This window comes from Lissotriton helveticus, chromosome 4_1 (genome assembly GCF_964261635.1).
Source record: "Lissotriton helveticus chromosome 4_1, aLisHel1.1, whole genome shotgun sequence".
Taxonomy (NCBI): Eukaryota; Metazoa; Chordata; class Amphibia; order Caudata; family Salamandridae; genus Lissotriton; species Lissotriton helveticus.
Window position 1 is genome coordinate 1933906604 of NC_136063.1, and position 18441 is coordinate 1933925044.

Below are 18441 nucleotides of genomic sequence, written 5' to 3' on the forward strand. Positions count from 1 at the left end.
AGACCCTATTCCATTTCTTGGGACATCCTCTATTTCGATACACAGCCCGTTCTGCAATCATCGCAGCGTCCATATCTTGCCTCCAGGCCGATATTGAAGGCGGCATCCCCCCGCCCCACCTCTGCGCTATATTCCTTTTCGCTACAATCATACCTATTGTCATCCAGTGCTGCCAATATCGCGTGAGGTCGTTGGGTTCCCATATGTTTAAAAGGCATCGCTTGGGGTCAGGCAGTATGGAGAGTTCCTCAGATTGAGACATGGTGCGCATCACTTGAGCCCAGTAGTGTGCAATTCGGGGGCATTCCCATATCGTGTGGTAGAAGCTACCTATTTCCCCACATCCCCTCAGGCAGTATGGGTGTGCAATCCTTTTCATCTTGTGTAGTGCATCCCTCGTGTAGTATGATCTGTGAAATATACGTAGTTGTACCAGGCGAAGACGCGAGGGGACACCTATTTCTTTCGGAGACGAAGTCGCCTCCTGCCACTCTGAGTCATCCATGTCACCACAGTCATGTACCTATTTCTCCATCAGGGCCTCTAGAGGGTCAGGTAAGTTGTTTACAAGTTTCCTATACGTTAGAGATGTCGCCTTTGAAGGCATAAAGTCAGTCAGGAGCCTGTCCTCGAGTGGGGACGCCTCTGGGATATCTGTACCAGACTCGAACGCTGTTATCAATGCATGTCGCACCTGTGTGTACCTGAAACGTTCTGTCAGTGCCAAATCATATTGCTGTTGCAGCGTCTCGAAAGGTAGCACCTGCCCCCTCTGCCATAGATCTCCAATGGTCGAGATGCCAATAGCATCCCAACGGTCGAAGCCCTTGGAGTGCCTCAATCGTCTCAGTTGTTTTATGTCCCACAGCGGGGTCAGCTGTGTCAACACTCCTTGCCATTTCAGCGTGCTCAGCGCTGCATGCCACACGGTGAGTGTGTGACGTAGTGGGCCGATCTTTGAGGTGATTAATGATTTATCGTACAGGGAAGCGCTTGGGAGAGGTGAGATATATCAGAACATCGTCGGCGTATAAGGATATTCTATCTTCCCAGTCATCCGTCCAGCGGATACCACTGATCGTGGGTTCCCACCTTATCCATGCGGCCAGAGGTTCAAGGACCATGGCAAACAGTAACGGGGATAGTGGACAGCCCTGGCGCGTGCCTCTAAACAACGGAAAGTCTGCCGAGATGTGGCCTTTGGCGGCTACATGTGCCATCGGTCTTGCATAGAGCAGACGGATCCAGGAGCAGAATTTCGGGCCGAAACCAAAGTGACGTAGTACTGCAAATAAAAAGGGCCAGTGGACCGTGTAAAACGCCATATGGGCGTCGAGGGATAGTATCACCGCGGGCTCTAATAGACACTTCGCGCGCGCAAGTGCACCGTGTACTCTGCGCAAGTTAAGCGCCGTGTTCCTGCCCGTCATAAAGCCGGACTGGTCTTCCTGTATGAGTTTGGGCAGATGGGGCGTGAGGCGTTGCGCCAATAGTTTCGCGAGTATTTTAGCCTCAGCGTTAATGAGGGAAATTGGGCGGTATGACGTACATTGGTCCGCTGGTTTCCCTGGTTTTAAGATTGCCACAATTGTGGCCGTGCGTTGATCTAATGGGAGTTCCCCTGTCTCCAGGCAGTCCGTGAACATACGCAGCAAGTGCGGTGCAAGCGTGTCCGCCTGCTGCTTGTATAAGTCAACTGGTATTCCATTGGGTCCCAGCGCCTTACCCGTCTGCAGGGCTTTAATCGCCAGTTGCATCTCATCGGTCGTTAAGTCTGCGTCCAAGGTCTGAGTCTCCTCCTCAGTCAATGCTGGCATTTTGAGATCTTTAATGTAAGTGTATGCCTCGTCCTCCGAGATCGTGGATGTGGACGCGTACACCGTTTCGTAGTGACTAGCTAGCGCGTGCACTATTGTACTGGGATCTCTAATGGGTTCACCTCCCTTTATCGTCAGTTGTGCTATCCACCTGTCTCGTCTGTCACGTCTGTCCAGCCAAGCCAGCAACTTGCCTGCTTTGTCGCCCATCTCGTAAATTTTGTGTCGCGTGGCAGACAGTTGCAGCTTGACTTCCTCTGTTAGGTGTGTTTTATGACGATGTTGTGCTATTTGTAAAGTGTGCGCTGTAGTGGGGTTTGGATCCGCCGCATGCCTCGCCTCAGCTCCCGTCACCGCTGTTTCTAGAGCTAACAGTTCCGCTCGTCCCTCCCGCTTAAGCGATGTAATGGAAACTATTGCACACCCTCGAATCACTGTTTTGTAGGCCTCCCACAGAGTGGCAGCAGAGGACACTGAGCCCGTGTTGTCTCGGAAGTACTGTTTGGTTCCCACCCTCAGCTCCCTCTTGACCTTAGAATTGTGAAGGTATGCAGCGCGGATTGGATAAATCCGACGCCGTGTGGGTTGGTGATGTGTATAGGTAAGCAGCCGTGGAGAGTGATCTGAAATACCTCGTGGTCTTATTTCTACCTTGGACACAGTACCAGGACCACCCTGTGAGCTAAGAAAATAGTCAAGCCTGGTGAGAGTATTATGGACGCTGGAGTGATATGTGTACTGTTGGTCCTGGGGGTTGTATTTCCTCCAAAGGTCTTCCAGTCCCATAGCAGTCAGGAAGCCCTCCAGTCGTGTTGTGCCAGCTGGAGCCAATTTTGGGGGAACCCTATCCTTCAGGCTATCAGCTACCAGATTAAAATCTCCCCCAAGAAGCAAATCTCCCTCAGGGAGTCCAAGTATAAAAGCGCTAAGATCTGTTAGGGCTATTGCCTGTAATGCAGGTGGAATGTAGACGGAGACGATGTTAATGGGTTTTCCCTCCCACTGTGCGTTTATAGCGGCAAATCTACCCGCTGTATCTGACCTAGCAGACTGTATGAGTAGGGGGAATTGCTTTTTCACTAGAACGCCGACTCCCCTGGACCCAGAGGTGAACTCAGAGTGCGCCATCATCTGAAAACCCCATCTGTCCATGGCTTTTGTAGCCCTGCCAGTGAGGTGCGTCTCCTGTAGGAGGACCACCGCAGCCCCTTCCCTTTTGATGCTTTTCAGGACCAGACCTCGCTTGATTTTGTCCCCAAGGCCCCGGACATTCCAGGAGAGTATCGACAGAGATGGTGTCACACTAGCCCCACCGCCCCGCTGCACTGTGTGTGTGTCAACCCCCATCATCTTGGATCAGTGTGTCAATTAGACAAAATAATCGTTTCTGTGGTTCCAAACATCATGCCGCTCAGAGTAGTTAGGTGTATCGCAGTAACAGAAAACAAAACTAACAACATAAAACATTCCCCCCTTCCGTCCCCCCTCCCTGCCTCCCTGCTTCGCGGACTACAAACTGCCCGCCACCCCAACTCAGCAGAGTGCTTACGATCCCAGTCAAAAGACAACGTTGCTTACAAGAGCATAGGGGGGGTGAAAGTCCAAGGAGGACCAATAGCCCATTACAGTTTCAGAGTCCCAGCTCACTTGTAAAGTCTCAGTAGCACATTAAGGAAGGTGAGCATCAGTAAGACCAAGTTCGGTTCACCGGCTATAGTTCACAGCAAAAAAGTAGAGGTACTTCCCTTAAGGCAGCAGGAGTCATTCCCCAGAGTCCGCAGCCGGGTCGGACCCGGCCTTCTCCTCTTGTCCGGTCAGTTCAGGCTCGTCGGAATGTCCTTGCCTTCTGCGCCTGCTGTTCTGTCTGCCAGAGCCCTCCGCCGGTCTCCATCCCTCGAGCCAGTCGTGTGCCTCCTCCGGCGTATCAAAGAACCAAGTTTTTTTATCAGCCACCACCCTGAGGCGCGCCGGGAAGAGCATGGAGTACGGCAACTCACGAGATCTCAATGTTTTTTTCACCTCGATGAAACTTCTCCATTTCGCTGCCACCGCCGTCGTGTAGTCTGGGAAAATTAAAACTTCCGAGTTCTGTATCCGTATGGGCGGTGCGATCCTCGCCATTTGAAGGATGGCATCGCGATCCCTAAAGTTGAATATGCGCGCTATAACAGGTCTTGGTCGTGCCCCAGTGCGTGGACGCCCCCCCGGGACCCTGTGCGCCCGCTCCACCGAGAAGAACTTGGAGAGGCCTTTTGGTTGCAGCACATTCCTTACGAGGTCTTCCACATACAGGTCCATGGCAGACCAATAAGGCGGATATTATTGCGCCTGGAGCGCCCTTCCTGGTCGTCCATCTTGTCTGCCAGGAATTTGTTGTCATCCTTCAATTGCGCTACCCTTTTCAGCAGCGACGCCGTGTCTGAGGTGAGGGTCGTAGTGACCTGTTCCACCGCTGAGACCCTTGATGACATCTTTTGTAGGTCTGCCCGCAGAAGTGTGACATCCTTCGAGATGGAGCCAACCGTGGTTTGCACCTAAGTCAGGGCCGCCATGATGTCCTCCAGTGTTATGGCGGGGACCGCGGCACCCTCTGCGCCCTTAACGCTGGTCCTTTTTTGCTCCGTCAGCGGGGGAAAGTCTTTGGCGTAAGCAAATTTATCTAATTTGCTCTGCTGGGTCCCACGATTACCCCTGCCGCTCATCATGGGTCAATGAGGGGGTGCTGCCTCGGGTCACACTGGAGTAGGTGAAGGGATGCACAGTTGTTTGGGTCAGGTCTGTAAGCAAGGAAATCAGGCCTCTCCCCCCACGCGTCGTCAAGGCTCCCCTCGGGGACACCAGTCCCAGGCTCCTGCAGCGGTTGATTTGGCACTGCTTATCAGGGGGGGGGCCCTCAGTCAGGCGTGGGCTCCGGCCGTTGATGCGGGAGCAGGAGTTCTCCTCGCTTTTGCGCGCCACGGCGGGCCGCTGGGGCCGCGGGTCTGGCCGGGGCAGGTCCCTGCATTGATAGCGGTCCTTTGGCTTCTCGGACACAGGCCCTCCGGTGGGGGGGGGGATCAGCGGTCCCGCTCGTGTGCTCACCGGAGGGGTGAAGCCGGGCGGGGGGCAGTCGGGACACCACTCACCCGCCTCCAGACGTCCCAGCTCCGCCCCGCGCCCCCACTCGAGGATAGTCAATGGCGCTCTTCCGGCAGCCCCTCCAAATTTAGGCCGGTGCTTCTGGCGCGGATGTAGGCCGCAGGCCCTCGCACGACGCAGCTCCGGGCTCCAGTGTCGTAGCGATCTCGGAGTGGGGCCGATGCGTGCCGATTCACCTCCGTTACCGGATCATACAATCTGGGTTACTTCTAGGCAGGATAACTGGCCGGATTATTGCTGGGCTACGGTCTCACCCTCGGAGCCTCACCAGAACGCGGCCATCTTTGTTGATCGCCGGCCACGCCCTCCCTTGTGGGCATCTTTGCTTACTCTTCAAATACCGATTTCAATCTGTGTTAAAGAAAAAAGTAGTGTTATTCACGGTGTGTGGCGCACTGCTACGTTCTAATTTGTAAGTTCTTGTATGCTAGTAAACTTTAGAATCGGTTGGGTGCTCTACCAGGTAACGTGTCCGTCCTAGACACGTCTATATTACAACTAAAACATGTGTCACCATGAGATCATGGTGCCATCCCTGTTTTTAGGCACTCCTTTGGTTCTCCCAAAAGTGAGACTCCAAAAATTCTTGTAAAGAATTGTTTATTCATTCATCTGTATTTTCATCATACTTCATGTAGAGTAGTTCAAATCAACTCATCTCAATAGAATTTTCACAATGTAAATGCATTCGAAATGCTCTATGCTCCAATGCATTTCGGGCGGAACATGCCCTTCATCGGGGAGCTTCTGTAACAAAAACGAGACATAGCGCTAAGGATGGATTTCCATCATGTGGGCTAAGTGATCAAAAAGACAATATACGCAAATGCCGGAAATAAAGGTTACACTGGACCGTCATAAGAAAAATAGGTAAGGCAGTGCACGTTAGGTGGTCGGAGTCAATGAAAGTGAAAACGTTGGAGTGAACTAACGCGAATTAACACGGCATTGTGTCAAGTAGTTAACGCTACGTGAGCTAAAGGCAATGTGGGTCAGAATTACTCGTGTGAAAAACGCAAGTCTATGTGTGTCATATCATGCGGTTACCATGAGTGTATTGAGACGCTGAAGCGTATTCAATATAAAATAGGCAGCATGCATACCAGGTATCGGGTGTCATGATATTTCATCGAGAACTTACTCGTAGCGGTGTGAGTTAGGGCTCCGGTCGTCGGTTTCACAATCTCCGAAGTGGGAATGGGAAACGGGAAGTGTTATGGGTTAGTGACAGTGGTAACGACTAAAAACGGACTAAGGAGTGTGTAAAAAACGGTGCGGCCATCTTGGAAAAGGAAATTCACACAGTATGATTAGCGCAACCAAACATTTGTCACATATACTACATTACACTGGTATAACACTGATATGCTTCCTACACTGATTTAAAACCCAGGTAACATCATTGTAAAGAGTCAAATTGACACCTGCGTCTAAGAATGCAGACAGGTATATGCCTCATGAAGCCTAGTCCACTGCACTCTTAGACACAAGCCTCACCACCTACGCTCCCCAGGAAAGCCCAAACATGTACCTTTTTGCCCCATATTTAAAAATTGACGCATGTAGGTAGATGCGTCACTTTTTAAACCTCTGCGCCACATTATACTCAAAAATGTAAAAACCATTCATTTTCTCCAAAATCGTTTTTGACATCACATTTAGGAAACACAGCACAGATCCTATATACAATCATCTGCTTCACAGCAGGGATAAGACTGAGGCAAAATCTTGCACCTGCCTCACAACAGGAATAAGACTGAGGCAAACGCTTTCACATGGAGCTTCACAATTTTACAAAATACAATTCCTCTATGCAAACAAACTCAATATGCTTCCTACACTGATTTAAAACACAGGTAACATCATTGTAAAGAGTCAAATTGACACCTGCGTCTAAGAATGCAGACAGGTATATGCTTCATGAAGCCTAGTCCACTGCACTCTTAGATACAAGCCTCACCACCTACGCTCCCCAGGAAAGCCCAAACAAGTACCTTTTTGCCCCATATTCAAAAATTGACACATGTAGGTAGATGCGTCACTTTTTAAACCTCTGCGCCACATTATACTCAAAAATGTAAAAACCATTTATTTTCCCCAAAATAGTTTTTGACATCACATTTAGGAAACACAGCACAGATCCTATTTACAATCATCTGCCTCACAGCAGGGATAAGACTGAGGCAAAATCTTGCACCTGCCTCACAACAGGAATAAGACTGAGGCAAACGCTTTCACATGGAGCTTCACAATTTTACAAAATACAATTCCTCTATGCAAACAAACTCAATATGCTTCCTACACTGAGTTAACACAGGTAACATCATTGTAAAGAGTCAAATGTATTTCTATTAAACATGCACACATTCTTTATTCCTTTTAAAAAATGTAAAAACCATTCATTTTTCCCAAAATCGTTTTTGACATCACATTTACAAAACACAGCACAGGTCCTATGTAGAAGCATTCCATGTCACAACTAAAACTTCACAATTTTACAAAATACAATTACTCTATGCAGTAAAAACTTTTTACCAAGCATTATCAAAAAGCATGACACAAAGCAACATTAAAAAAACGCAATTTGCTTCCAAATCTTCTCCATAGAGTATACAAGTCTCTATGTATATTAAATGAATCATAACTCACCTTTACAAATATTTTAGGAGATTCAGAACAGTGTCAGATACACACACCAATATTTCTTTAGCAGAGCAAAAGGTTTGTTCTCCAGACACTGCAAACCATAAAGGCACAGAAAACCTCTAATTCTACACACATATTGCTCATGGTAACCAATCAAATCTCTTCCCTCTGTATTTTCAAACCAACACCCTTCCCCCCCCTCAGCCCTTTCTACCTGTTACCATAGCAACTCCCTCCTCACTGAACTCTCAGGTTCAAAAGTTTATTCTACAATGTTGCAAATCACCTCATCAAGGATGTTTGACCTGTGAATACACCAGCTTTTCTGGTGCAAGGTTTCTTTAAATTACTTTTTTTTAACCATTCAAATTACTTCTTACACAGAACACAACCATGCACCCTAACTTACAGTTTTCAACTATCTCATTCTACCAATCATTGCTTGTGATTCAAGAGCACTGAAACTCCACAGTTTTTTTTTTGCAAACTCCTATTGTTCCAACTGCCATTTCTTTTCCACACTTCATCTGACTGCATCAGAATCTCCTCTCACCATGTATTCTGTCTGGATGATTGGACATAGCTATATCCACTGGGCTCAAAGGTATGCTAGTACCAGAAATTTTCACAACCTTGACTTATCAAATGTGAAGATTAAATGGATTGGCCACAGAGGATTGAAATGTCACCAATTGATACCATTGGTGAAAACCTTTTTGCATTTGCCACACCCTGACCTTTTAATTGTGCACTGTGGAGGAAATGACTTGGGCACTTTGACTGGGGTAGGTCTGGAAATGCTTATAAAGGACACCTTTGATCAATTGATGGCACTTTTTCCTCAAACTGCCTTGGTATATTCCAATACATGCCAAAGGCAGAAATGGAAGTAGTCCAATCAATTTTGTCCACAATTTGAGAAAGCACGGAAACATGTGAATAAATCTGTTTCTGCTTACATGAGAGACTATGGAATGGGTTCAATATACAATAATAAGTTGCGTTACAACATGCAAGATATCTACAGGGAAGATGGTGTGCACTTTTCAGATGAGGGGAATAGAATATTCCTCCTGAATTTAAGACTGTGCATTGGTACCTACTTGTAGGTACCTAAATCAGCCACAGAACCCAAAAGCCCTTTTCAGGGCTACCCTATCTCTGATCACTCCAAATGATTATCTTTTTCTAACTTTTTTCACTATTTTTCACCATAGTACGCTCCCCGGTACGCTTCCCGGTGCGCGTACCGGGCGCTCCCCCCGCGAAAAATAAAAACATTTTTTTTTGTTTGCCTATTTGGGCCTCCTAAGACCCCCTCAGAAAACCTAGAGGGTCAAGGAGTGCCTACGATGCCCCCTTATACCCATTCCCAACGTTGTTTGTCCTCCATTTTCTGTCTTAAATCTACCGAAACACAAAATGGAGGACTCCCGTAGCGCTGCCGGTACGCGTACCGGGGCGCGCACCGGGAAGCGCTCTAAAAAAATGTTAAAAGTTAATTTACATAAAAACCACTGGAGACACTTTCACCAAAAAAATAATAGCTCATACTACATACCAATCCCTACCATTTTCCCAAATTCGATGGAATTCCATTGAGCCATTTAGCCTGTAGACCTCTCTAAATACCCTGAGGTAAATTACTTCACAAAAACACATCTGAAGTGTTAGAATTGACAACCAATTAAAATGTTACTTTCATTTTCTATTTTTTTTCATGACATTTGATTGGTTATGTACATGAATATAAATGAAAAATGTGAGGGAAACACGGCCATTTTGACTACAATTACCTGAGGTACATCTTGAAAGGATTTTCGCATTTTGTCTTCTTCACCTCTCTGTAAAGTAAGTTGATAATTTGTAAGGGGCACTTTTAGTTATTTTTTAAAAACGTTTTCTGATAGTTATTTACTGTCCCTCTGCTATAGTTATAGATAGAGATAGGCTCCTCTGTTATATTTATGGATTGACTTAGGCTTCTCTGCTATAATTATGAATTTACTTACGCTTCTTCACAGGCACTTTTTTATATTTCAACTTCCTGCCTGTTACCATACATTGCCCAAAGTTAACTTCATTGTTAAAAAATCAAAACTACCTGTCTGAACTTAAACCCAACAGTGCCATATTTCTACAGATTTTTTTTTTAATGCAAATTTCAGCACAAAAATGGAAGGAGAACAGAACGTTTCCTTTGAAATTGTCCTAGAGATGAACAATGAGGAAATCATTGAACCCAATGACTTGGAATTCATGGATGAATCACGGGACCATGAACTTCTACAATGTGTAGAATCTGTGGATTTGTTAATTCAATATGAAGACGTTTCTGACAGTCAAATGTTGGAAGTTATGTTCACTCAAAAAGAGGACATTTCGGACAGTCAAATGTTAGACGTTCTATCAAATTTTGAAAATGAATCTCAAAAATAAATTTATATTTGATAATTCTAAAATTGTTTGAGACATTATTCATTTTTATATGTAAATCTTAAACTACTGGGGGGCGTGGCTTAACCAAAATGGCCGGCTAGACGTCTTTTGGCCCAGCTCCTGTCCCACAGAAATAAATCCTGCATGATCCTGGCACTAATAGCAGAAAACTTGGTGCTCCCGAGGTGAGGAGCCCCCACCCCTGGCCCTGAGACGCCTCGAATTGAGACTCTGCGCTCCGTCGGGGGTAGTGGACGTCCCTGGCAACCTGGCGCGGACTGACCGGAGCGGGCGGAAAATGGCGGCTGTCGCACCCTGAGGCCGCCGGAGCCAAGAGTTCGGCGGGTGAGACGGGGCGTCCCCCGCGGAGGCCACCCGAACAGTGGGGACACCAGTAGGGTCATCTGATCAGCGGCGGAGTTTGTGGTGGCGACGCGGCACACCAGAGGAGCCGCGGCCGAGAGCGAACTGCCTCGCTGGTGAGGTGGGGACCTGCCAGCCGGCCGCAGACATAGCCGCGCGGCCGGTAATAACGCCCGCCCCATCCTGGAGTGCGGGGAACCGGAGGACCAGCTGGTGCGGCAGAGCGTCCCCCGTTGGGGCCAGAGGTGAGACGCGCGGCCCAGGCGGACTGCGCAGCAGCCAGTGCGCTCCTGCGGGCCCGCGCTACGGAGTGCGGCAAAGGCACCACGGACCTAGTGGGCATATCCCCCACTGCTGAAAGGTTCCTTGGCCCCCAGGCAGCATCGGGGGGGCCGAGGAAGAGGCCGGAGGTCATTTGGGGACGTTTTCCATTTCCCCCCCCCCCTGCCGGGCGGGCGGTGAGAGCGAGAGGGGTGCACCGGCCCTGGGCCTAGTGGGGGAGCGGAGGGGCTTGCCAGGAGTCTCTGGATCCCGGTGGACGCAGCAGAGCTGGCGGCGAGGGACCCATAAGATAGGAGCAATGGTGGCAGCTCCCCAGAGGGCCCAGCGGAGTGTCGCTTAGGGGGTCTGAGGGTGTTGTCGCCCCCCCCACCTCCCACACTTATTGATTGGGGCCCGCATGCGCGGCTGGAACACTAGCGGAAAGGACGCCTGGTGGAGGGAGGACACTACTCAAGCGCGGAAGCGTGACAACGGGGTGGAAGTAGAAGTGAGACACCCCATAGCCTGGACCTGCTGTGTGGACGGCCAGCGGAGGGGGTGCTCTGTGACCGGGCAGGCGTGGAGCCCTCCTGACTTTCCCACTATCGCCTCTGTCCAGGTTGGGGCCCAGGAGCGCTGCGGAGCCCTCGGCGGTGGAAAGAAACGGGCCGCCCAGGGAAAGCCTGACGGACTGCCCTAGGACAACGTAGTAGTATGAGAAAGGACCGACGGACGACACAGGGAGCGCAAGCCAACAAGATTGACCAGTAAACGGTCCCGGGGCCCACAGCGGCGGACCGCCCCGGACGGGATCGGAGGATGGAGGCCCATGCGGAGGCGGCGGCGAGAGATAAAGCGGATATCCTGGCGGCGATCCATGACTCCAGGGCAGCACTAGAGAATAAGATGGATGGAATGGCCATGGACATTAATCACCTGCATTTGGACCTCAGAAAGGTGGCAGACAGGGTTACCACCACGGAAGGCGGCTTATCGGTACTACAATCAGAAGTCCAACAGATGAAAGACTCGATTGTGGCCCTCCAGGACCAAGCGGCCCGGTTGGAAGAACGGGCGGAGGATGCAGAAGGGCGGTCCCGGAGGAACAACCTCCGCTTCTTGGGCTTACCGGAGCGGGTAGAGCACCCAGCGACGGACCTGTTCCTTGAGGACTGGATAGGCAAAGTCTTCCCAAACTTGCGCTTCTCTAAGCTATTCGCCATCGAAAGAGCCCACAGGACCCTTGGTCCGCCCCCGAAACCGGGCACTCCGCCTAGGGCCATAATAGCCCGGTTCTTTAACTTCAGGGACCGCAACGGGATTCTTCAGCATATCCGCAAGACTGGCCCGACCAGGTTCGAAAACCATGACATACACATCTTCCCGGACTACACCAGGAAGGGACAGGACCTCAGAAATGACTTCTTGCAGGTCAAGCGGCGTTTGCGGGCCCACGATGTTAAGTACAGTCTGCTTTTCCCGGCCCGGCTCAGAGTGCAACACAACGAGAGGACACACTTCTTCGACCTCCCTTCGGATGCGGAGGGGTGGATGGACGCACTGGGACTGGCGAGCCACGACCAGACGCAGGGGTGGCAGGAACAGCGACGTCGAAGTGCACGCAGGCGGAGCCGGCGACGCGGAGAGAACAGTCAACCCATGAGGGACAGGGCCCCCGTGGACAGTGGACGCATCACGGTGGGACCGGATGGTACCTTGCAGACGGAACTCCCGGAGATCCCAACCCAGAACCAATTTACCCCACTGTGCCTGGTTCAAGAAACCCAGTCGGACGCAGGGGCGGGAACGAGCCCGGTTGATGTACAAGCGCAGAATGAGTGAAGGGTGCAACAGGTGGTTCATAAGTAAGGCATGGGGTTCTGGACGCAGTGAGTACTTTCCTATTTTGCTCTACAGGGGGCACTGCAGTCAGACGGAGTGGGGTGGAGGTGTTGTTATGTACTCATAGGAGGGCAGAGATGGGGGGCGGGAGTGATGCACCCGTTCCGACATAGTGACTATTACTAAAGTGCCAACTTCCACTCTTGTGGCCGGTTGTAGTGTGCCACAAGGACCTGCTAGGCCCCGGCTGGGCAGGGCTGCGTGGTGCCAGGCAGTCGGCTGACGATTCACCTTCGAGGGAAGGGGACATTTCTGGACTATTGAATACTCAAATTTAGTGACTACTTTGTTAATTAAGTTGAAGGGGGGGACTTGAGGGGGGTATTTCTTTGGGGCGGGGTTCGAGGTCTCCTGACCGGTTCCAGATTGGGAGATGCGATGCTATCGCCCGAGGGTGGGTGTTGATGGAGTTACATGTTGCGGGTTAGGGGGGATGCTGCCGTGATTGTTTCCGCTCCTCCTTTACGTGGTGGGGGAAGTGAGCCTACCAGGGGGTCGAATGCAATGAATTGCTTACAAGGTCTGAATGCTGCAGGGATGGGTCACGTAATGGTGAGGGCTCTGGGGACCTCCTGCTGGAGGTCATCATGTCAAACACTCAGCTACCATGATGATGGACGCATGTAAATATAAGCTCATCACATGGAATGTCAGAGGACTTAATAATACGATCAAGAGGATCAGGGTGGCCACCTTTCTTCGTCGTTATAATGTCAAAATAGCCTTCCTTCAGGAAACGCACCTCTGGGGGGACTGCCTTAAACATGTCCAACGAAGATGGAGGGGTCAGTTCTTTGCCACCTCCTACTCTGGGTACGCCAGGGGGGCCCTTATTTGGGTAGCTCCGGGGTTTCCTTTTAAGGCTGTGCGCTCCAAGATGGACCCCGAGGGCAGATTTGTTATAGTGGTGGGCACTTTGGATGGTCGTGAGGTATGCCTGGTGAATGTGTACGCCCCGAACGTGGATGATGGTGAGTTTTTGGGTCAAATGTTGGGACAGGTGGATATTGACCCCGATGTGGAGCTCCTTATAGCTGGGGATTTTAATTGTGCATTGGACGGTGATCTGGATAGGTGCCCCCCCAAATTGGATGCAAAGCCTAAAATGAGGGAGGCACTGACTCAGATGCTCCGCAGTTATGACCTAGTAGATGTTTGGAGGCATCGTAACCCGGTTAGGCGGGTGTACTCGTGCTATACACCAGCTGCCGACACCCACAGTAGGTTGGACTACTTCTTCCTCCAGGGTGGGGTCACAGATCGGGTGGAGGACATTCATTATTTGGCGCGTTACTTGTCAGACCCCTCACTGCTCTTGCTTACGTACCTGGTGGGTGGTCCCCGGCCCAGGGTCCCGCTCTCGAGACTTAATGTTGAGGCGTTGGCTGATCCCGTATATAGGGAGACTATCTTGCAAGGCCTCGAGGCGTATTTGGATGTGAACTGGGGGTCGGCCAGTACCAGGGCGATTGAGTGGGATGCCATGAAGGTGGTTTTGCGGGGTGTCTGCCTCTCCACAGGAGTAGGGGTCAAGCGGGCATTAGAAGAGGAGCTTAGACGGCATGAGGACAAGCTGGCAGAACTAGAAAGGAACTTCCCCACTGACAAGGAGCGAAAACCGGAATGGACGGCCATGCGACAACACCTGGGGGACACTTGGGCCTCCCTCGGCAAGTTTAACAGAACGACCAGTAGGAAAAAGTGGTACGCGGAGGGTGACAAGGCGGGGAGGTTACTGACACGTCTGATTCGAGCCGAAACTCGACCCCACCCGATATTGGCGCTGAGGGATGACTTGGGCCAGTTAGTATATACCCAGCAGGCGATCACAGAGGTGTTCCGCTCCCATCTGTCTAAAACGTACTCGGACTCACAGTCCGTAGCGGGCATGGAGGACTTGGAACAATATCTGGAGGGGGTACAATTGCCAAGTATTGAGGCTGAGAGTCAGGAGGACTTGGGTGGGCCACTGCGAGAGGAGGAAATAAGAGCGGCGATAGCCCATCTACAGACGGCTAAATCTCCGGGGTTGGATGGCCTCGCGGCCGAACTTTACAAAGATTTCAAAGATGTTTTGGTCCCGAAACTCCTGGAGATGGCCTCGGAGGCATATGACCGGGGATTGCTCCCGGACTCCATGCGAGCGGCGACAGTAGTCATGCTCCCAAACCGGGGAAGGATCCTCTTCTCCCTGGGTCCTACAGACCCATATCCATGTTAAATGTGGATTTAAAAGTAATCAGTCAGGTCCTCGCCTCGAGACTCCTTCCATATCTCCGACACCTGGTTCATGATGACCAATCGGGATTCATCCCGGGCCGAAACACCTTGCGAAATATACGTCGCCTGGCCCATGTTATGCAGACCTTAGAGGGTCGGGCTGGGCAGAACACGCTGGTTTTTCTAGACATCGAACAAGCATTCGATTCGGTCCGATGGCCCTATTTATGGAAGGTACTTTTAAAACTAGGCCTGGGGGAGGGCTTCGTACGATGGGTTCGACTGCTCTATACCAGACCGGTAGCCAGAGTTCGCATGGGCAGGTACGTCTCGGAGGAGATACCTATTTTGAGGGGTACTCGCCAGGGGTGCCCTCTCCCCCCCCTGCTTTTTGCCCTGGCCATGGAGCCGCTGGAATGTTACCTTCATTCGGTGCTTAGAGACCAGGGCATTGGAATAGGGGCGATGGAACACGTGGTGTCCTTATATGCAGACGACGCCTTGATCTACCTGCGCCAGCCATCGCACTCCCTGCCGATCCTGCTGGCCGCATTAACGCAGTTCGCAGCCGCTTCCGGTCTGGCGGTCAATAAAACAAAATCCCAGTTGTATGCGATTGGAAGGCGGGAGGAGTGGGAAGGGGATCCACGCCCTGAGTTGGGACTCCCTTGGGTGGAGGACACACTGCGCTACCTGGGGGTGTGGATAAGCCCGCACTCCGACACCTTTTTCCAGCATAATACGGGACGGATAATCCGAGGTCTAAAGGGAAGCATCGCCTTTTGGAATACCCTCCCGCTTTACCTGATGGGTAAGATAGCCATAATTAAGATGGTGATCCTCCCGCGGTGTTTATACACTATGCAGGGGTCCTTTTACAAGATACCACATCGGGTTTTTCGAGAGCTGGACTCGCTCCTCATCCTCCTGTTATGGAATGGGAAGCGATGTAGGGTGAGTTTGGAGGTCTTAAAGCACAGTTGGAGCGCAGGTGGTTTGGAAGTTCCCGACCTGGAGATGTATTATTTTGCCTCCCAACTACAGCATGCGGTCGCATGGTTGGATACGGACCCCCTCGTGGGAAAGATCTTTAATGGAGGGGACGTTTGGAAACAGGCAACTGGGGGCATTGCTTTGGCGTTTGGGGGGCCAACCGGAACATACCGCCCCACTGGCACGGTTGATGGCGTCGATCTGGGATCGGGTGACACGACGCCTCCTCCTCAGCAAACCCTTCGCCCCGGACTTGGATCTGTGGCTCTTACCGCCGTTTGCCCGGATTGCGTGGATCATGACTATAGATAAATGGATGGAGGGGGGGTGCCTGATGTTAGCGGACTTGTACCCGAATGACCACTTTGTAACTTATCAGGAGGCGGTGGACTCCTTTGAGCTTGGCCTGGGACAATTCCTCCAATACGCAAAAATAGCGGCGACAGCGCGGCAGTTGTGGCCAACATTCCCAGAGGCCCCGGGGCACACCCGTACACTGGTCACAATGTTGGCGATGGCTGGGGGCCGGAAGTTTGTGACTTATAGGGCCCTGAGGGACGACAGGAAGTTGGGTCCCCTGACGATTGAGGACAGATGGCAGTGGGCATGTCCGCAGGAGATCACCTCCCGTGACTGGGAAAAAATTCATGAAAGTGTGAGGAAAGTGTCAGTTAGCAATAGATTCAAATTAATTCAGTACAACATAGTACATATGACTTACCTTTCTCCTAGGCGTCTCCAGACGATTGATAGCAGTAGGGACGCGCACTGCCCCCGATGTCGCAACCCAATGGCAGACTTTGTGCATATGGTATGGGTGTGTCCGGTCCTCCAAACGTACTGGGAGTCAGTCCTGGAGGTTTTAGAAAAGGTGTCTGGATGGGTGGTGGAGTTGGACCCCCGCCCATGCCTCTTGGGCCTGATCCCCCGAGACCCCAAACGAAAGGTGAGCAGGCGGTTTTTGGTGTTGGGCCTGGTGACGGCTCGGCGCCGCATTGCAATACACTGGTTATCCCCACAGGGTCCGGCGCTGCAGAGATGGAAGTCTGACCTGAGAGAATGGGCGCTGGCAGAGGAGGACCATATAAGGCGTACTAGAAGGGATGGGAAATTGCCCGAGGTTCTCCAGGCCTGGGGGGTTATGGTCCAAGAGTTGGTGGGATTGGATGCCCCTCCGACGCAAAATAGCCCGGAACTGGTAGAAACGGGACAGGAAGGCATTAGTCCTCCAGAAAACACAACACCTGGTGACCCAATTTGAGGAACTGACAGCACATACCCGATATCACTGTTTTAGCTTGTTTCTGCTAAACTAAATTGTAAGGCACACAGACCACACTGGGAAGGGGATTTTAAGAGCGGCAGGCGGGGGGAGGTAGGGAATGGGGAAGTTGGGGATTGGGGAGGAGGGGGGGGAGTCATGGGAGTTTACTTGTGTTCAAGACAGTTTGTACGACAAGCGAAAACCTACGTCACAGTGTCCACACAAGGGGTGATTGTGGTCCTCCCGATCCTCATGACTGTTATGCAACTGGCTGTTGGTAATATTGTAAAGATAAGTTGTTTTTTTCACGACGAGGGCAATTGCAATGTGTGATTGTACCCAGTTGGACATACTGTGCAGGAGATGAAAAACTGGTGAAACTTGAGAATTAAGGTTATACAACATAAATAATTAAATGTATGAGTAACGGGGAGGGGGGTTCTTGTTTATAAAAATCGACTGGTTTCGAAAGTCCTAGAAGTCGCTAGCCTGCAGTTATGTTGTCTCCCCAGGGCGAGACGGTGGGTATTGGGGATTGTGTGTAGGTTTACCACATAATGGCTATAATATGATACCTGCTTATCCTATACATGTGGTGTCCGACCCGCAGACACCCCCATTTACCATGCCGCCGGACCCCTGGGTTGTCGGCTGAAGAGCTGTGTTATTCTTGACATGATAAGCTGACTCTATGTTTAACGCAGCCGGCCCCAGGGTTGTAGGCTCATTGCTTTGTTATTACTAGTGTGCACAATAAAGACTTTTGGGGGGGGGGGGGGGAAACCATCCACTAAAAAAAATCTTAAACTACTACCAAATTGATTATAATGTAAAGTCAAACTTATAGTATACTGTGCAACTTTTTTGTTTTACATAGTAATTTTGCTCATAGATACTTCCTTTCTCCCACTATATTATCTCCAAAGTGTATTTGACATCTCTTTTTCATCTCCTGCCTCCATGTTCTTTATGTTTTCCTGACAGACTATGGTATGGATTCCATATACCACAATAACTTCTATAACAACATGCAAATTATCTACATAGTAAATGGTGTATATTGAATTTAAGACTCTGCATTGGTACCTACATGTTGGTACTTAAATCACCCACACAACACATCAATTCTATTCAGAGATACCCTACCTCTAAGCACTTTAAATTATTATTTTAGTGTTTTCACTGAGTTTTCCCCATGTGTGGGGGATGTGCGGGGTGTGTCTGTGAGGTGTGTATGTGTGTGTGTGTGTGTGTCTGGGGGGGATGAGGTGTATATCTGTGTGGGGTATGTGGGTGTGGGTGGGGATGTGGGTGTGTAAAGTGTGTGTGTGGGTGTGGGTGTGTGGGGTGTTTCAGTATAGGTGGAAGTGTGGGTGTGTGAGGTGTGTGTGGGGTGTG